The sequence below is a fragment of the Pinus tabuliformis genome, chromosome 5_2, assembly GCF_031772625.1.
Source record: "Pinus tabuliformis cultivar Carrire ecotype Pingquan chromosome 5_2, CPIR1, whole genome shotgun sequence".
Classification (NCBI taxonomy): Eukaryota; Viridiplantae; Streptophyta; class Pinopsida; order Pinales; family Pinaceae; genus Pinus; species Pinus tabuliformis.
Window position 1 is genome coordinate 289,195,919 of NC_142306.1, and position 21,615 is coordinate 289,217,533.

Below are 21,615 nucleotides of genomic sequence, written 5' to 3' on the forward strand. Positions count from 1 at the left end.
AAAGTTCAGACTTAGGTGGTTACGACCAAACTTTGGTAATGGGATTGATTATCGCTCTCGATTAGGTCATGTTGTCTAACTGAGCGCCCATTTTTTCAAAGGAGTATAATAAAGAAACGGAGAGAATATATATATATTTTTAACAGGGAAAGAGAATATTTTATTTTTGGCAGAAAATGAAAACTGTGGAGTAGAAAGTTGTTTTTCTTAATATTATGAATCAGTTAATATCCTAATTCCAACTTATTAATAACTTGAGATCATATCCTAATTCCTTAGTCTGCTACTCTTTGAAGGATTATATTCTTCGCTACAAGGATCGAGTAGTTATATCGCGGACATCCACCCTCAAAACTTGCGTTTTGGCAAAGTTTCACTCATCTCCCATTGCAGGTCATGCAGGTTTTCAGAAGACTTATGTTCACACTCACCGTTCTTTCTTTTGGATGAGCATGAAAAAGGGCATTCCTACTTTTGTAGTTGAATGTGATGTATGTCAATGCCACAAAGAAGAAACATTCAAGTTACCAAGCACCTTACATCCATTGCCACTCCCTGCCTCCATCTGGACAGATGTTTCCATGGATTTGATTACTGGTCTCCCAAAGTTGGGTAACAAATCCATCATCATGGTGGTTGTGGAAATACTTTCTAAATATGTTCATTTTTCCGCTCTACCCCACCCATTTACCCCCACTTTGGTGGCTCAAGATTTCATGGACCAGATCTTCAAACTGCATGGCATGCCAACCTCCATTGTGTCCGATTGTGACCCGAATTTCACCAACAAATTTTGGCAAGAACTTTTCAAGCTACAAGGCACCTAACTCTAAATAAGTACTGCCTATCATCCCCAAGCTGATGGTCAAACTAAAGCAGGAAACAAATGTTTGGAGTCATACGTAAGATGCTTCACTTCAAGAAAGCAACATCAATGGGTACAATGACTACCTTTAGTTGAATGGTGGTATAATAATAACTATCATAAAGCAACCAAGATGACTCCATATGAAGTAGTTGTAGGTTTTAACCCCGTACAGAAATTACCTGCATACGAATTCTAAAACATAGAAAATAAACAATGCGAGAGCATAACACATAAAACACATATATATAGAGATTTTCCCCTCAATCCCAAAACAGGGACTACCAACTTGATTTTTCATTATTATGTTCCTTTCAATGTTACCATACATATTTATACATCCTGAAGCATCCAATACCATGGACCAAAAGCCATCGCATCCAAAACCATGGATCAAAAACCATCACATCCAAACCATGTGCGAAAACCATGCGCAAAACCACAGGTTGGTCGGCCCAACCTAATATAGGGTCCAAAAAAATTTCCCCAGGGCGCTGCCCTACACCCCATAGAGGGGGGATAACCGCCGCCCTCAAACCCCTTGTGAGCCCCCCGCTGCACAATCGTTGCAATGAAGGTGGGGCTCTGACCCCCCTGTAAACTATGTAGGCTAGCCGTGGAAAGCATATAACACAACCCAACATTCTCCCATTTGTTGTTTTCTTTCCACAGGGGACCATAAGAGAGCCTAGTCATTTATCCAGCCCTGAAATTCCCATTGTTTCTCTAGACCAAGAGAACTTCTCAGAGCTCAAGGATTTTGTCAATGCATCTGTAGTATTCTTCAAAGTGTCCAAATTTACCAGCAACACCTTTTTGTCTCCTATCATATCCCTCACAAAGTGATACTAAACATCAATGTGCTTTGTCTTTAAATGATAAGCAGGCTTATATACCAAGAAAATTGCACTTTCACTATCACAGTCTATCCTTATAGCTAGCTATACTAAACCCATACTTGAACACAATATCTACAACCAAACTACTTCCTTGCTTGCATGAGTGGTTGCCATGTATTCTGCCTATATAGTTGATAATGCCACCACAAATTGTTTCTTACTCATCCAGCTGACTGCACCTCCAAATAGGTTAAACACATACCCACTTGTAGATCTTCTCTGATCCAGATCTCCAGCCCAGTCTGCATGAACAAAGCCACGGACATCTAAAACTATGTCCAATCCTAGTCTTCCTTGGTAACAAAAACCATAATCATTGGTGCCATGCAAATACCTAAAAACCCACTTCACTGTTGTCCAATGATCCTTTCCTAGTTTTGACATAAACCTGCTCAATACTCTCATTGCATGTGCAATGTCTGGTCTAGTACAGACCATTGCATACATCAGGCTACCGACTGCACTTGCATATGGAACACGGGACATGTCGTCTTCCTCTTCTTGTGTCTTGGGACACTGTTTAGCATATAGCTTCACACCTACAGGAATAGGACCCTTCACCGATTTACTATCTTGCATATTAAACCTTTGCAATATTATCTCAACATACTTCCTCTAGTTTAACCAGAGCTTCCACTTTACCTGATCTCTTTTAATTTCAATGCCCAAAATATAGTTTGCCACACCAAGATCTTTCATGTCGAATTTAGAGGACAATTCAGTCTTCAAATCTTAGATAATTTCCTTGTCATTTCCAACCAGCAACATATCATCCACATACAAGACCAGATAAATAACACAGTCACCATAATTTAAAATGCACAAGTGATCTTCTTTGCTTCTAGTGAAGCCAAGTCCTCGTATAAATGTATCAAATTTCTAATACCACATCCTTGGTGACTTTTTTAACCCATACAAAGACTTCTTTAACTTTCATACCAGTTCTTTCTTACCCTTCACTGCAAAGCCTTCAGGTTGCTTCATGCAGATCTCCTCTTCCAGATCCTTGTGAAGAAATGTTGTCTTCCAATCCATCTATTCTACTTCAAAATCAAAAGCAGCAACAACAGATAAAAGTAATCTAATAGAAGCTACCTTGAGAACAAGAGAAAAAATATCACCAAAATCAATTCCCCGCACCTGGGAATAACCTTTTTCTACTAATCGAGCTTTGTGTTTCTCCACCTCTCCTTCTGCATTTGTCTTCTTCTTGAACACCCATTTGCTGCCAATGGGTTTCCTTCTAGCTAGAAATTCCACCAGATCCCAAGCCTCATTTTTGGGCAAAGATGCCATTTCATCAGCCATGGACTCTTTCCAGAGCTTTCCATCCTCCGAATCTACTCCTTCCTTCATAGTTCTGGGATCATCATCAGTAACAGATAAAGAAAAATTTGAACAGAAAGTAAATGGACTATAACTTTTTGGATGCCTTCTTTCTCGAACTGATCTTCTCACACCCAGATTTTGTGGCTCTTCATTTTCTGATTCCTCCTTTTCTATAGAGTCTTATTCTTCCTCCTTAAGCTCAAACTCTATCTTCTCAAGATCCTTTGTTTGGACTTCATGTTTAATAACATATTTCATCTCTCTGAACACCACATCTCGGCTATACACGACCTTCCTTGTTACTAGGTTTCAAAGCTTATAACCCTTTAAACCATCCTTATAACCAATAAAGATGCACTTTTCAGATTTACTATCCAACTTGGTTGTTTTCTCCTTTGGAACATGTACATATGCATCATATCCGAATAACCTCTCCAATATGTCCAAGATTTTGATGCCACAACATGGTCTTCTCTTCGGAGACCACTATATTTTCTGCTCCACTTTCAGGAATCATAGAACTATTGCACCCATCAACAATAGTGCTACCTTGCAGCTTGTATAGAGTTCCAATATAAACTCCATAGATCAATACCAGTGCTCCTCAAACCATCTTGTAGGTATCCTTCTTGAACACTATTTTTACACCTGCATCATCCAGGTTGCTTACATAAATCAATTTTTTGGTTAATGCAGGAATATGCAGAACACTTAGAAGTGTTCTAACCCTTCCACTTTGCAACTTCAACTTTACTTTTCCATGACCAATGATTCTAGCCTTCCTATCGTCCCCTAAGAAGACATTACCACCATCGTATTTCTCATACTCGCAGAACCACTCTTTATGGGGAGTGAAATGAAAGGATGCACCTGAGTCAATCAACCATGCCTCATGATCTACATGTGTACTTGTAGAAGCCAAGTACACATCCCCACCTTCATCTGAGGTGGTTTTCACCTCTGCAGAAGGAGCATCATCAGATCCCTTTCCTTTGTCAGGAGATTTAGATTTACAGTCCCTTTTGTAGTGCCCTTCCTTTCCACATTTTTAGGAAACCACTTTTACAGGTTTTACTTGAGATTTAGATCTCCCTCTAGATTTAGATCTCCCAATCGATAATGTATTTTTGTTTCTGTTCTGGGACCGTCCTCGTACAGACAAGGCATCACCTTTCTGGCTCTCCATATTTTTCCATCTCATCTCCTTAGTTAGCAAGGATGAGACTATTTCATAAAACTGCGAGGCAGTTTCATTGCTACCTATTGCAATAACCAGACTATCCCACGAATCTGGTAGAGAAAAAAACAAACTGATGCACTTATCTTCATCTAAAATTTTAACATCAACATATAATAATTGACTTACCACAGTGTTAAATGCACTCAGATGCTTTGTCACTGAGTCTCCACCTTTCATCCTGAGGTTATACGGCTTTTTCCATAGGAACAATTTATTCACCAGAGACTTAGATTGGTACAAAGTCCCTAACTTGTCCCACGAAGCCTTCGTCGCAGCTTCCCCTAATACATTCAACAATACTGAATCTAAGACACACAATCATATTATGCTCTTTGCCTTCCAATCCAACTTCTTCCATTATTCATCGAACACTCTCGTTGGTTTAGAACCTGGATCTACCATGATCCACTGATCTTTATCCACCAACAGATCCTCCATCTTGAGTTTCCATAACTCAAAACTATGACCATTAAATTTCTCGATCTTCGTCTTTCCACTGCTTGCCATATTCTTTCACCACTAGAATTGATCTCGTAGATATCCCACTAAACATGGTCTATCACAGGCCCAAGCAAAACCCCTTAGCAACAAAGGCATCCCCTTGAAGCCAAAACAACTCTAATACCAAATGTAGGTTTTAAACCCGTACCGAAATTACTTGCATACAAATTCTAAAACACAGAAAATAAACAATGCAAGACCATAACACATAAAACACATATACACAGAGATTTCCCCTGGATCCCAAAACTGGGACTACCGGCTTCATTTTTCATTATTATGTTCCTTTCAATGTTACAATACATATTTATACATGCCGAAGCATCCAATAACATGGACCGAAAACCATCATGTCCAAAACCATGATTCAAAAACCATCGTGTCCAAAACCATGTGCAAAAACCATGCACAAAACCATAGGTAGGTCCGCCCAACCTAATATAGTGTCCAAAAATATTTCCCTGGGGTTTTGCCCTGGACCCCGTAGAGGGGGGCTAACCGCTCCCCTCAAACACCATGTATAGGGGGGGTTGTCGCCCCCCTGTAACCCTGCCACTACGTAGTCGGTGTAACAAAGGGGAGGCTATGCCCCCCCTCTAACCCCCTCGTAAACTACACAGGCTAGTTGTGGAAAGAATATAACACAACCAAACAGTAGTGTATGGCCAAATCCCACCTTAACCTATTTCTTATATCCTTGGGTGCTCTAAGCTCAAAGCAGTTGATCAACTCCTACAGAATCGTGCCACCATGCTAGCTCATCTTAAAGATAATCTCCATCAAGATCAGAATCAAATGAAGAAACAGGCAGACTGGCATCGTTCAAAGCCAACATCTCAAGAAGGGGATCATGTATTCCTACAGTTGCAACCATATAAGAAAACAACGCTCAAAGAAAAGGGTTGCTAGAAATTAGCTCCAAAAATATACAGACCTTATCAAGTACTTTAGCACATTGGAGCATTATCCTACAAGCTGGCCTTACCACCAACTTCAAAAATCCATCCTGTCTTCCATGTATCATGCCTCAAGAAAGTGGTGGGGAACAACTACAGAATTCAAACTAGTCTACTCGAATTGGATGAGGAAGGTTCACTCTAGCGGTAACCAAAACAGGTCCTCGACACTTGTCAAAGACATCTGCATGGTCATACAATCAAGGAGGTACTCATCAGGTGGAAAGGCACCTCTTAAGAAGATGCGACCTTGGAACCAGCCACTATTCTTCAGCAGTTTCCGCAACTTCAGCCTTGAGGAAAAGGCTACTTTTGATGGGGGATGGTGTTATAGACATATTTGGGCACATCAACCCCAAACTTATATGTCAATGTATTAGGGCTCATGAACCCCTAAAAGGTTTTTTTCATACCCTAAAAGAACATAGTCACCTGAATACATCATTCCCCAAAAGTTCCATCTGAGAAACCATCCAGAAATTGCCTAAATTGAACCATAGTGACTGCTCCACTAGCAAAGTGCGATGCATACTGAGTGGTACATTGCTAGGGTGTGATGCATACTGATTAGGCCTTCTATAGGGTGTGATGGTCGAGGATGGACAAATGTCCAAGGCAATTTGCTAAGTGTTTGCTCATGGAATCTTCTAGAAACTTCTCCTATGCCACTTGCCTCTTTGAATTCGCCCAAGGATGAGTAAGGGATCTAAAACCATCTGTTATCCCTTCTCTTGTGGAATCAATTGTAAAAAGTGGAATGACACTAATCAAACCCCATGGATGACTCACACCCTTGCAAACATCTATAAATGGATCCCTCATCTGAGAGATCTAGAGGCTGAAATGTTATGAATTGCAAGGAAGTGTTGATAGTTTGTAATTGAGGAAAGAGAATTGTATTCTTGTTGGTGTGATCTTGCTATTTCATGAGGTGAAGAAGGATTGAAGCTGGGAGGATGATGCTGGATCAGACAACTGGGTTATAATTATCCCTTCTATTAATAAATCTCTTCAAGTTTTCTTCCATATGATTATGCAATTGTGAATATTATCATTTGTGAATGCTATCATTTGTTCATTATATATATGATTCTGTAATGTTTATGTTGTAATGGATCATAATGCTTCGACGGTTCTTTGTTGCTGTACATGTGCAGGTACTCTCCAAGTGTGTTAAGTATGGGGAGGAGTCACAGGATCGGTCAAAGGGGAGAGAGATAAAGCAAGGGATCAAGTGGAAGTTCCAGGTTGGTTCCATTATCTTTCTCTTCTCTGTTATACATAGAAGAAATCATTGATTTGCTTTAAACTGTTGTTTCTAGGGTAGCTGCCAAACCTAGAGGGCTGGCATTCTTTAGGAATACTAGTTTTCCTAGAAACAAAATGGTGACTCCACTGGGGAGTGAATAGATGTTTGTTTGTTGTTATTGTTTTTTTTATGTACAATTTGATAAACTATAGACGGAGCCTGAAGTCAGCCAGGTAGCTTTCGAATTGCTCTTGCTTTGAAATTGCATAGTAGATGAATGTTTCTTTAGTCAACCTCTGGTTTAGTTTATGAATTAAACATTTGACTTACAAGCACATCTAGATGCCCTTTTGATAGATCAATAACCTCTCAAGACATTCCATCATACTTTTCTCATCATTGTTCATCAAAACCCAATAATTCATTGAAAACAACTCCACATTTGAGACAAAACCCATTTCAGTTGCACTCCCTGGACCATCACACTGTCTTCCATTGTGACTTAGTATGCATAGAACCTCCCAAGTGCATTAAGTGCAATGAATCTCATATTCCGTGAAGCCTAGGTGCGATGATTGACTGAACTCTTTTTCCATCTAGAAATTGAGGGTTTTAACCTTGTTTTCAGTTTTGTTTGGTTGTTTTGTTGTATATGAACAATGCCTCTTTACTAAAGCTTACCTGCATCACCTAGATCAGCCTCAATTACATTAGGATTAGTGAATTATTTTTTTGTATTTGTTCATCATTTACAATCCTTTGTCGAAAAGTTGTTTTAGTCGATTTGTCGCTTTGGTACAAAAAGTGTCGTAATTGTCATTTTTTGTCGAGAAGAGAAGTGTCGTAAATTCTTCCTTCCCTTTGATAATCGGTTGAACCTTTCTTGATGCATTTGATTTGATTTTCTTACACTTGAAGTCTCGAAAGCATTTTTGTTCAAAATTTAAAGTGTCGTTTTTTAGTCTTCCTTTCTCTTTTGAAAAAGAAATTATCGAAAATGTCATTTTGAGTGAAGTATTTCAGATCTTTGCTGCATTTAGCTTTCCTTTTGGCATATTTCACATTAAGGAGAGTGAAAACAAATACATGAATTTTCATTTAGCATTTTTTGATTTGTGTGTGAAAATATGATTTAGGGAAATGCACTAGTGTGTTCTCTTTGCTCTTTGCTTAAAAGCAATGCTATCTTCTTTCCCTAGTAGCTAGGATTTTCATTACTCAAATAAACAAAGATTGTTTATCATTGCAGATTGCATCTTAGGAATTTCAGATCATCATCACCCAGTGAACCACTGAAAGACAAACTCTAAACAAGATCAACTTTAAAATGAATTTCAATGAACCTAACAATGCTTTGGAACTTAATGCAACATATCTAGAGGTCTAGGCTAGTGACGTGTTTTGGCGTCATTAAAACTAGTGGCTATCATTTTCATTGAAGGTTGGGTGATTTCTCCTCCTTGATAGGACAAGTGCTAGCACAAACTTGTGCTCTCCGTACCATTGCTTATATATTGGGAGACCACAATAGGCTTAAATGCTTTATCCATAGCAAACTAAGTCTACTGCCTTATTGATTGCAATGCACTGAACACAGCATTCGGGAAGATTGACTGCCATACATAAGTCCTTGGTAATTTCCCTTTAATTTATCACCAAGCTGTATATTGCAGTTTTGCGATTGGTTTGGTAATCCCTCTGTCTAGATTTTCCAGAGTAGTCACTTTCATTCCTTTTCGACTCTTTAAAAGAAAAGGTCCATCTGAGCACTTATCCTTTCAGGCTCATTAAAACTCGAAGGCAACTAGAGTCATCTTTAGCTTTTTCTCGACTCTTTAAAATTGAAAAGGCAAAGTTGTGTCTAAAGTGTTATTAAAATTAATTGACCATGAATAACATCCCTATTCCTTAGTTGACTTAGGTTGAAACATATGGCGACAAATCTAGAGTCCAACGATCAAGGAATCCCTTTTGATGGGAATCCTAGTCCTTTTCCTTCTTTTAGAAATATTGGTGCTCCTTATATGGATACATTGTCCCTTCCGGGATTTACCATTGGCCTACCAGTATGTTTGTTTTCAACCTCCTTGGTTCAAAATGTTGAGATTTCTTTGAAATCGAGTACACCTCCAACTGGACAAAATCAACCTCCAGTTGATCCTAAAGTTGACCCTTTGCCTTCTTCCTAATTTGTTTCTCCCTCCCCCTCTTCCTCTTTGCTTAGTCAAAGTATTGATACTAGTAACCAGGTGGCTATGAAGAAGAAGAAAGGGAAGAAGAAGAAGAAGAAGCCAACGCAACAAGGGGGCAACCAAGCAACCATACCTTTGAATGCACCATCTGATGAAAATCCATCCATTAAGTCTCACAAAGTCAAATATCCATGCATAATTTGTGCAAGAGACCATTTTCATCGAATTTGTCCTTATTTTCCTCGGATCTTGAAAGAATGGTCTTCTCGTTCACACCATCCCATGTCATCAACCCCTGGAGATCATGTCGATAACACACCATCAACTAGTGATAGTAAAGTTCATGGACATAAGGGAAAATTCAAGCTTCCATGTAGGTTATGTGAAGGTAATCACCCCTTTCACCTTTGTCCTTTTTTGGATGAAGCCAAAAGAGTGTTAGATAACCGTCCTACTTCACCACAGCGACTTCCATCTAGTTACAAGAAACTCTCCCTAAATCCTTCACTAATTGATGAACTGACTGACAAAAATCAATTGTCGGTCGAAACCACTCTCTTTGAAAGTGAATCCTATGAGTCTATACCCGACCAAAATCAACAAGTCGAGGTAACAATTGACCTGATTTCACCTTCATCTAATTGTACCTTTCCTGAAGAGAGTGAAAATGATACTGCTAAAGCTCTTTTTGTTACTTCAAATTCTAATGACCTTGGGGGCAATCCACCTGTTCCATCAAGACAGGAGGAAAATCCTCCAGTTCTTGTAACTAAATGGGTAAATTGTCCCACTTCTACAGTACCCCCTCCAAGTAGTCTAGTCACCTCCTTTGATTGGAATCGACTCATAGTACAAGTTTGTAAAATGATTTTATCTGGCACTATTATATATGAAGGTGCGTTAGTGAGTATCCTTTCCTCAAATTCTTGGCAAGTGCTTGGTTCACCACCGCTTGTGCTTGTTACATAGAATCTGTTGAGCTTTAACAGAGGAACCAGTCGACCATTAGGGATTCTTCCTCAGTTACCTATCACTTTGGGAGGAAAAACTGTTTATCTGAACATGATGGTAGTCCCAAGACCTTTAGATTACAATTTTCTTCTTGGGCATGACCATGTTTATCACATTGGGGCTATTGTTTCAACACTCTTTCAAGTGATTTGTTTCCTGCATGAAGGAAGGATTGTCACCGTTAACCAGCTTTCATTTTCTGCTCAAAATATAGGTCCTATTCAACCATCATCCCTAAATGGTCCTTTTATACCAATGGTATCATCCTCGCCACGGGTTAATTATATGGCAACCTATTCCATACCTACGTCAACTAACGATAAACTCAGTGATGTTGTACATTATGTATTGGGGCATTGGAACCGGATCTCTCCTTCATGACCACTTATGAGTTGTGATCAAAGAGTCCAAGGATAGTTCGTTGTCTTGTGTCAACCTCGTTAAAAAATGAAACCAAGAGTCTCTAAGGATAGTTCTTTGTCTTGTGTCAACCTCGTTAAAAAATGAAACAAAGGAGTGTGAGGATAATTCCTTGTCTTGTGTCAACCTCATTAAAAAATGAAACAAGGTCCCAAGTTCAAAGTCAATACTTTCACTTGATCTCGTAAAAGGACCTTCATTCCACCCACCTGGTAGCCATGAGAAGTCTACTTAGGTGAATGTAATGAAGCTTGGGGGGCATGCACCTTGGGGTAAAGATAAGTTTCCCTATAGGTTATGTGATTGGTCTTTCACACCATTCACGTTTGTCTATTTGAACGAAGCCAAAGAGGCATTGGATAACCGTCCTGCTTCACGACAATGATTTCCATCTGGTTATAAGAGACTCTCCTTTTCATCATGCTAGGGGCATGTAAACCAATTGAAGCATATTTTTTTCAGTTTTAAGCTTGTATAAAAGAGAAACTGAAACCAAGCATAGGTTGTTCATTTCAAGCTTGTGTAAACATGAAACTGCATCCAAGCATAGTTCCCCATGGTTCAAGCTTGTCTAAAAATGAACCCATTTTCAATTTTTAACCCTTGTGATTGCCATTCTATCAGCCTTTTGAACCTTCGTTGTTTTCATCTCATCACCACCATCTCTTTAGCCGATCATACGCTTTCACTTGGTTGTTCTGCCCTTTTCAGGAACAGTTGCAATGCGTGGTCTTATTAGCCAGCCTATTCACATAAGTCAACATGTTTTGAGAAGTTCCAACATCACTGGAACCAGTTACTACCCTAGACACCACTCATTCCTCAAAATAGAGTCCTCTTTAAACCCTTTTAAGACTCGTTAAACATGAAAAGATTGTCGAGCGTTTGTCTTTTCCAGCTCATTAAAGTATTGGAAATATCATCCCTCCTGTATTATTTTAGCCTTTTTCGGACCTGAGGGATTACTTTATGAAAAAGAACTTAAGGTGTTTTCTTTTCATCCCTTTTCAAACTCTCTAAACACGAAAATGACCGAGTTATCCTTGTCGTTGAACTCATTAAAAAAATAGCGACAAACTTGTCCATCTAGACGAGACCGAGTTTGACTGTCGCTAGACTCGTTAAAATATTAAATAGCGACATGTTTGCCTGAAGGGAAAATTATAGAACAAGCATATGTTATCCTCCTCAAGCTTGACAAAAAATAAAGAGGTACTGGTCAACAATGACTAGGGAAAAAGGGGAAATCATTGAAGAATTTATGGTAGCATGTCACTCTTGAACATGGCACTTTAACTTCATCTCCATTATTGGGTTGGGTTGGATTATTCCTTTCACCAAGTCATCATACCATTGGTCTTTCAAACCATCCATCTTTTGGGGTTAACGCTACCAATTAATCTTAGCGTCGCCAACATGTTCAAGAGAAGTCATCTAGTTGAGAAATCGCCATCTAGTTAATGTCTCATACACTGCAATACCTCCAACCTTCATTTTTTCATGACCAGCATTCCTGAACCTTGTGTCGTCAGTTCGTTCTTCACCTCCAAAAATAATTTGCTTCATTTCGTGTTGTAGATGTGGGATACATCAGGGCCCTCCTATGATGAGTCGCTTCTTGTCAACATCAGCTCATTATCCAAGAAGTTGACTTAGAAACAACCCTTTCAGTGCTTTGAAGCTTGCATACATCAATGGCAAGTTTCTCACTTCCAGCTACAGGTTGGCATCAATGGCCCTCGACCAAAATATTTTGCATGGTGTTTGATCATATATTAACACCATTTGAATTGTATTGCAATACCTTGAGGATCATTATCATTATTGGTGATTCCCCTTGCATCTGTTAATAGCTCACATCATTGGCTGGTAATCACACAATGTCTTTCCATGTTCAAATCCAGAACATCTCTTCACACGGATTGACTTGTACATCGAGCGAAGATTGAACGCATTTTGAAGACCCCGGATCTAGTTTCATCCATCCGAGCTGCGATATATTTAGGGATATAAAAACATCAAATGTACAAAGGCTCTGCATAGATGGTCATCCTAACCATGGATGATGACTCTATATCTGAAGAATCACCCATCTATATCTGCAGACGAATATCTGATCTATGTACATGAAATGAAATTTATAAAGCTAAGCATGGGAATGCCTCCCTCAGCTAGATCATGAAAATCATATTATGATAATGTATTTTATTGTAATTGATGCAGATCACCTTCCAGTTCGAAACTTTGGATCCTCATGATAAAGCTCCTCACCCGACACGAATATTTACAACCTCATTCTTTAGGGGGCAACTGTTATAGACATATTTGGGCACATCAACCCCAAAATTATATGTCGATGTATTAGGGCTCATCAACCCCCAAAATATTTGTTTCATGCCCTAAAAGAACATAGTCACCTGAATATATCATTTCCCAAAAGTTCCATCTGAGAAACCATCTAGAAATTTCCTAAATTGAACCATACTGATTGCTCCACCGGAAAAGTGCGATGCATACTGAGTGGTACACTCCTAGGGTGCGATGCATACTGATTAGGCCTTCTATAGGGTGCGAAGGGCGAGGATGGACAAATGTCCAAGATAGTTTGCTAAGTGGTTGCTCATGGAATCTTCTAGAAACTTCTCCTGTGCCACTTGCCTCTCTGAATTCGCCCAACGATGAGTAAGGGATCCAAAACCATCTGTTATCCCTTTTCTTGTGGAACCAATTGTAACAAGTGGAATGACACTAATCAAACCCCATGGATGACTCACACCCTTGCAAACATCTATAAATGGATCCCTCATCCAAAAGATCTAGAGGCTGAAATGTTGTGAATTGCAAGGAAGTGTTAATAGTTTGTAATTAAGGAGAGAGCATTGTATTCTTGTTGGTGTGATCTTGCTATTTCATGAGGTGAAGAAGGATTGAAGCTTGGAGGATGATGCTGGATTAGACAACTGGGTTGTAATTCTCCCTTCTATTAATAACGCTCTTCAAGTTTTCTTCCATATGATTGTGCAATTGTGAATGTTATCATTTGTTCATTATATATCTGATTCTGTAATGTTTATGTTCTAATGGATCATGATGCTTTGACAGTTCTTTGTTGCTGTACATGTGCAGGTACTCTCCAAGCATGTTAAGTACGAGGAGGAGTTACAGGATCTGTCAAAGGGGAGAGAGATCAACCAAGGGATCAAGCAGAAGCTCCAGGTTGGTTCCATTATCTTTCTGTTATCTGTTATACATAGAATAAATCATTGATTTGCTTTAAACTGTTGTTTCTAGGGTAGCCTCCAAACCTAGAGGGCTAGCATTCTCTAGGAATACTAGTTTTCCCAGAAACAGAGGGTTGAGTCATAGTGATAGTTAGTCAAAGAGTCAATAATCCCGTATTAATAATTGTAAGTGGTTGACCCACATTTAAGAAAGGGACCACAGTTAGTTGCAAACGGGCCATAATTAATAAATAAAGTGGTTAACCCATGTTATGCAGAGGAGCACTAGTCATTAGGTTGTTGAAGTTCATTTAGCTATAAATAGTCGTAGTTAGAAGAGAAATATCATTGAGTATTATTTTGTAATCGAGCTCTGCTCTACTGGAGTTTGCCCCCTCGAAGAGGGAAGTGAAAATTGCATTCATCTCTGAATAATAAGATACTTGTTGTTTTTCTGATTTTATTATGTGTTCTAGGTTGTATTTCTTCGCATATTTGGTATTCCAGAATTTCTCACAGGTCAAGAGCATAACAGATAGAAATTCAATTTAAACTAGTATGAAAAGCTCATTTGGGAGACTTTAAATCATGGGACAAATTCATTTTCTATGAAATGTTTTGTTCATTTTTGGAAATTTTAAGCCTTTGAAAATATTTCAAGATTTTGAATTCAATAGACTAAAATTTCTGGGAGTAAATTGCCATGAGAGAGTCTTAAGAATTTTTTACAGAAAAAAAAGGAGAAAACTTTAACCAGTAAAACGACAAATTTATCCACAAATTAAATTTCTCCTATTCACATTTCATTCTCAATTGAATGACATTTTTCTGTTCAAATGATTTTACACCGCTGACCAACAAATGGTATAATGAACATGATTCATTTTAAAGGCCACATGGATTCCATTGTCTTACATAGCAATAAAGAATGTGCCAGATTGGAGTCATTTAATATTAATGTTAAAATAGAGTGTAGTTATAATGGGTCAACGGATTCTATTAATGAGGAATGAAAGCCTTAGGCAATAGTGATATGTCATTTGTAGTGAACACAACAAGGAAGATGATCTGTTCGTTTAACTAATTGTGAAGTTCTTCTTAAATAAATTTTCAGAAAAAATGAGTATTTTTCCTCAATTTGAGGGTGAATACTTGCTTTGATTGCAAGAAGGATTGAAATTGAGTATTTAAATAGTAATATTCTCTTGAAGTAGGTTCCTTATGCTCCATCAATTGCTCTATGATTGCTAGATTTCTCATCAAGGCACAGGTAAACATTTCCATCTACAAAGAAAATATCCAAAGCATTAGTCCCCGAAACCGAATGTGTGCTTTTTTCCATCCAACAATTTACCCAGAAAGGGTGTAAAGTCAATTTTATGGCTGCAATGACCCAATACCAGTAACAAGTGCCAAAATAGTGGATTGATCCCTCCTGTGTAAACCACAGGAAGAGGGAACACATCGCCTACAATGACCCATCAATGAAAACCATTACCTTGCCCATTACGTGTCCATTACCAGGTGTGCTACTCAATTTTTTGCGTCAATATACACATTGGGGGGATTGGAGTACCTAGACTCATCACTAGAATGAAAGAAACAGAAAAAAAAATTCCAAAAATGACTTGTAAGCATTAGGTGGTGTTTTCAATGACTTTGAATGCATATGAGATGAATTTATCTGAAACCAAGAAACAAAATAGGTAGATGTAAACGTGCACGATAATTGACAAAGTGTCAAGAAATGGCACTATGACTTTTCAAAAGCATTTGTAAAAATATAAAGAAAAGCTATGCCAATTTTTTTCCCTGAATATGATTCATTGGTAGAATCTGTTTAGTCTCCATTTGTTACAGACCTTGGACTCTAGCAATCATAGTTGTGGCCACTCAAACTCTTGTCATAGTCGTCCCTCATATACATTAGGAAGTCTCCACTTCATCATTTATTTAAGCAGGCACATACAAGGCAAGTCAGTCTGGAACTCATGACCATCCAATGTTATTTTTACAAGGTTTTAATGGATATTCTAATTTCAAAGGAACCTTTAATGAAGGAGGAAACAACCCTATCCAATTCCAAGAAAATAATAGAATAGTCAGTAATTTCCTAATTTTCAGTTCATAATATTCTAATTTCGAGAGATTTGTCATCTACAAGTCATTTGGAAGATTTTATGACAAGCATTTAGGGCTTGATTTGTAAACTCCACTCCAGATGTTATTAGGCTTTAGGTGCTCGTGCGAGAACTCTAGAAATGGAAGGCGTTGTATTGCCTTCTTTTGTCACCTCCCTCATCTTTATGACATGTATGCATACATTTTATAAGAATATAGTTGCGCTACACAATATCAACAGACCAACTTCGTTGAATTCTCCAAGCACAAGAATATTGAAAATAGGTGTGCCTTGGCAGAAAGCGTTCAGAGAATTCATTTCAGTGAAAAAAACGAAACAAACTTCGCTGTCGAGGATTTTGCATGAAGGTTTTTGAAGCAGCCATTAAAACATAGCCAAAGATTTTCATATATTTTGGGATTTCATATTTTTTCGGGAATCCATCTTCATGGAAGAAAATATCTTCATTGAAGAAAATGCTTGCCCATGAACAGGGGGAAGAAGGATCTGCATTTCTTTCTAATGTAAATGAATAGAGGAAGAAGGATCTGCATTTCTTTCCAATGTAGAAGAGGACTAGACAAGTTAGATAAATCATCTTGGCCTGTAGACGGATTCAACACGGCATTGGATGTGACATGGTATTGTACGTTGGAGAGAGGAAAGCCAAAAGCAAATAAAAAACACCTGAAAACCAAAAATCAACTAAAAACTGATCACATTGAGAGCAAGGTACGAGGGAGGGACATCACTATTGAAACAATAGTCCTCAACAACCCTTCACTTCCCACGTGTCAAATTTCAATTTGAGAGGAAGACAAAAATGATCGTCTCTTATTTGTTGGGTGAACAATGTCCCTGTTGACAATCCACAAAATCCATGCAGTAGTGGCGAATTATAATTGGACCGAGGACAACGAAAACTAAGGCCTCTGATTGCCTTCGGTGAATATGGTTTTCCCACACGAAGCCCGCAATGAAATACGCCTATCAGCATAATTATGAAGCCTCAAAATGTAACCAGACACGTTTTATTTCTCCATCCGTAAAACACACCAAAGTTTTGGTTAATTTTTTTGTCACAACGTACTTTAAATTAACTTTATTACCAAAAATGTTTAAAAATGTATAATTTCAATATACAAAATTTATATGAAAAAATTCGTTTAGAAAATAAATAAGATTGTAATAGAATGGTTATATTTTATAGATCCATTTCAAAAGAACATAGACAAAATAAGGCTACATAGTAGCTATTACTGGCCATTTAGTTTAATTAACTAATATTTTATTAATTTATGTAAATAAGAGTTAATGGTAATAATTTAATTTAGTTAGTTAGTATATTAATTGTTTTGCATTATAATTAATTGTTTTCAAGTTTTTTTGGTGTCGTGAAGGTTGGTAATGGGAATTATTAATCTTATAAGACTAAATTACACAAGCTAACAGATACAACAACTCATATCTCGAAAGATGTGAGATCACATTAAACAGAATGCAATCTTATCAATCTTGTTCACACTAAGTTTGGAACATAATTATCATGACCCAATAACATGTTCAAATTTAAGGCTAATAGTATTAGAGATAAATATTAATAAAGAAAATTGTAAAAAATATAAAATTAATTTGTAAAGTTCCACTTTGTGAAATTGGAAATTATTTCAATGTTTGACAAAATTATTAGGTGGCCAGCGTTAGAACCCAATGAGTAGTACTTGCTCGCCCTAAGCATAATAATAGATATGGAAAGACTAGATGAAAATAGCCAAACATGTTATAAATAAATATAAATAAAAGCTAAAAAAATGGTTCCATCGACGTGAACACTAAGTATTATTGGAACACTTATGGTCTTAAAGAATTTGATTTTGACTCGCAAATTCTCATAAAAATATTGTGTTCATATCTACTGACTTACCGATCACTTATTTTTTCACAGGAAAACTTTACATGCTGGGAAAACCATATTCATTTAGGCATTTATTTTTGTAAGCGAGGAAGATAATAAATTAAATAGATAAGCATTGATCCCCGTAAAATTTAAAACTATATTCAAAAAGTAGTGTCATTTTTATGTAGGGTAAGATAATAGTTAGAATAGGAAAGATGAATATTGGACGTGAATGATAATTAAAGGATAGTTAAATTTGTAATTATGAAGTGTAATGTAAATTTAAAAAGTTACGTTTAAAACATTAGTAGTTCAAGGTAACAAAATTCAAAATTAAAAAACAAATATATAGATTTTAAGTAATACTTTGAATTTTTTTCTACCCTTCATGTTATTGATTCATGCTCATAATTAATGGACGTTTAAGCATCATTATCACTTGTACAACTTGCAAATGAAAACTTGAAAGTCAATGAATATTATTCAAAGAAGGTATTTTCTAGGTTGTTTGTTAAAAAGGTTAATCTCTATGGAAAAAGACAGACAAGCCCAAAAGGATTATATATAAAGCTAGAAGGTTTATTTATGATGATATTTTCCCTCATTCGTAGTTTTCATCTCATACTCCTATGCAAAGAGATGCAAAACATGGTGATCACGTGAAACTACTGGTAATAGTGTCATTAGGATCATTGGGATTTTAGAGAGAGAAATCACATTTCAAGTCAACCATGCAATTGGTGATGTCAAATCACACGAGGATGCTTCGTATGTATGTGGTCACATGTCATAAAGGAACATGGCCAACTTTGACAGTTGGCCTATGCAAGGACTACAAACCTCCAACGGACCTGCCCTAAATGCGTTTAAAAGCTATGAATTTATTACAACATAAAAATCATTGCACGAGTTACAAATCATGGCCTAATACGATGTTCAAATTAAGAAGCAATAATATTAAAGATAAATATTAATAGTTTTTTTTTTTGCAAAAAATACAAAATTAATTTTTAAAGTTTTAATTTGTAGAATTAGAAATTATTTAACCGTTTGACTATATTATTAGGTTATCCGTCTTGGAACCCAATGGGTAATACCTATTGGTGGCATGCATAATAAGGTTGATACGCTCTTATTTGTGTGTGCTCCCATGTTTGTTACATCTACTTTTGAAAATAGATATATCATTCATTACTTTTATTTATGATTATACTAGGATATCTTTGGTTTATTTGTTGAAGTAGAAATCTCAAGTATTTCGAACATCAAAAAAATTTCATCTATGTATTGAAAATGAAGCTCATGTCAATATTGGCACTTTTTCAACGAAGGGAAATACACATGAAATGATTGTGAAAACAACTTTTTCCATCATGGAATAAAGTGTCAAACCTTCTTTCCATCTAATCCTTCATAGAATGGTGTAGCAAAGACAATCAAAAGGATATTTTGAGACATGGTATTCTTGATGTTATTCTTTAAGAATATGAAGTTGATGTTTTGGGTTGATGTAACTTTATGTGCAATAGATGTGAAGAATAGGTTTCCTTATCATGATCTTGGAAATAAGATTCCTTATATGTGGCATAGGTGCATTTCTTTGTTGAGGCATCTCAAAGTTCTGTGCATTGATTCCTTGGGAGAAAATAAAAAATATCAATGAAAGGAGTTAGCAATGAATCTTCTTGGGATACTCAAATACCATCAATGGAAATAATCTTTATCATGAAATAAATAAGAATTTTATTCTTTATAGAGATTTTTTTTTCTTGAATCTTTCAAGATGACAAATCTATTGAATGAAAAACCTAAAAATATCGATAGATTCACCTCAGTAAAGATGTATCATGATTTTGATAATTATATTTGGCATCCCAAAGTGGGGATCCAATCATGGAACATTCTCTATAAGCTTTGTTTGGTTAGGAAGTTCCATAATGATGTTGTAGTAAAAGACTTTCCAAATATAAATATGTTTTTGAGGCCCCACCCACCTTGTTTTTTTGGTCTTGAAATGATTTGCTAATTAATGATACAAGATCCTAGATACTCCCCTTTTCGTTTCTAAAGATAATTGAAGAATCTTTTTTGAATTTTATTTAGGATTCCAATTGGAATATTTTTAGTTGGGTGTCAATAAACTAAAATAGCTTTAATAATTTTTTTATCAAAATAAATATTCCACCTCAAGTTATCCATATATTACCGAAAAACTGGATGGTTTCTTCAATTTTCAAAAGAAGGAACTTCCATTTTACAGCCCCATAATTATTGATGCAGGAGGATTCAGGCTTAGTCAGCAATGTGATAGCATGGTCATATGTTGTGACTAACAAGGGATTGGAAGATAATAGTTTAATTAATTTTATTTGTTTAAATGTATGAGAGTGATTATTTATTGTTAAATATGAGGAAAGGGTATATGAGGCTGATTGATCCTCCTTGTGTGGAGATCAGCCAAACAGTTATATTTATTTGGCTAGAATAGAATATGAGTAATTTTAAAAGCTTGATTTAGCGTTGGTTTAAAAAAGAGTGGGTTTGAAGAGACTTTTTAGGAGAGGTTGAGGGATTTCTGGTTCTAAACTAGAATTGGTTCATGAATCCATTTATTTATATAAATTGTGTCTTCTTGTATAATTAAGAGTTAGTGAGATAGGAGAGACAGAGAGGAAGAAGACCGGAGAGCATTTTAAACCTACAGGCTGCGTAGAAGAAAGGGTCGTTAAGTAGATTAATCAGGCCAGAGAAGGATATAGCTTGTATTTATGTTTCGTACACATAGGATCGATTTTTAGGGTTGACCTATGTAATTGATTGCATATCTTTTGAGATGGATGTGTTTAACGTTGTAATCTAATTAAAGTCGAGACTCTATAGTGGATTCATTGTGAATAAAACCAGTGTTGCCTGTATAATTATATAACCAGCCCGTGGAGGCTCTCAAGGCTTCTTTTCCTCTGTATGCGAATGATTTTGGCATTGTCTCTGTGTTTTTATACTCGACTGTAGAAATCCCCATGGTTGAGGCAAACTTAGTGTAATTTGGGTCCGCAAGTAGAAAACCCATTTACACAGAGAAACAGTGCAAAATCACTAAGCTGATTGTTATAACGGACCTGAAATAATATAAATGTTACTTTTGAGTTATATTGGGTCTAATACATAAATTGCGTCGCATCGAAGGAAGGGAACTAGCTTGTGATCGCCGAATTTCGATCGCGAAACCTACCCGAACCCGAAAAAGTATAGTTCCAATTGCGGGTTCGTAAAGGCCATTGCATTGGAGGGTTTGAAGTGAGGGTTATATATTGTTAAGCACCATTGTTATTTCCGATAGAGATAGCGATATCACATCAGGCTGAGGAATAGTGCCAATAATTGGGAACTGATGGAGCCGATACTATGATTCATCCTGAGTTGTTCGATAGGGCGGGTCTGGATCTACGACAATATACTTATATTTATTGGTAAAGGTGTTAAAGTGTTGTTTTAACATATGAATGGTAATTTGGGTCTCGAAAAGCATTGTTTAAAGCCTTTTCAAAGGTTTTGGGTCCCAAGAAGGTTTAAAGCACAGTTTTAATATTTAAAGGGTCTTTTGGATCTCGAAAGGGAAAAAAACATAGTTTTTAAAGGTTTTGGGTTGCGACAGTAACAATCGGAGATTCAAGCCTAAGGGGTGTTCGGTGGGTTGATTTTTGGGTTTTGTA